This window comes from Pteropus alecto, unplaced genomic scaffold, assembly GCF_000325575.1.
Source record: "Pteropus alecto unplaced genomic scaffold, ASM32557v1 scaffold3, whole genome shotgun sequence".
In the NCBI taxonomy this organism is placed as follows: domain Eukaryota; kingdom Metazoa; phylum Chordata; class Mammalia; order Chiroptera; family Pteropodidae; genus Pteropus; species Pteropus alecto.
The window spans coordinates 58418373-58418726 of record NW_006442484.1 but is presented as its reverse complement, the minus strand read 5'-3'; the positions used below and the strand labels follow the sequence as shown (position 1 = coordinate 58418726).

Here is a 354-nt window from a genome sequence, read left to right as displayed (position 1 = left end):
TATGCCTACAGCACCTGGTCTTCCTAGGTGGTCTCCTATCCAAGTACTAACCGGGCCTGACCCTGCTTAGCTTCCAAGATCAGACAGGATCAGGCATGTTAAGGATAGCATGGCCATAGACAGCCGTACCAGCAATTTTAGATGAGTGTCTCTCTGTCCTCTGAACAAATTTATTTATTTGATGCACCCTGTGGTTTGATGACTGATATATTTGGATTCAGAACCGCCATCTTATTTTTTATTTTTTTTACATTTTAAAAACTATTTTTAAAAAATTCATTCAGCTTTTAATTGGATAAATTTTTAAATTTTCATTTTTGTTTTTAATTACTTAAAAGAAATATCCTCAATTTT

At 34.2% G+C, this 354-nt stretch overlaps 1 pseudogene; it reads right to left on the bottom strand.

Moving 5' to 3' along the window:
* Nucleotides 1-2: 2 nt before the first annotated feature.
* Nucleotides 3-121, bottom strand: LOC112470553 (annotated as a pseudogene).
* Between the last annotated feature and the right edge of the window lie 233 nt (nt 122-354).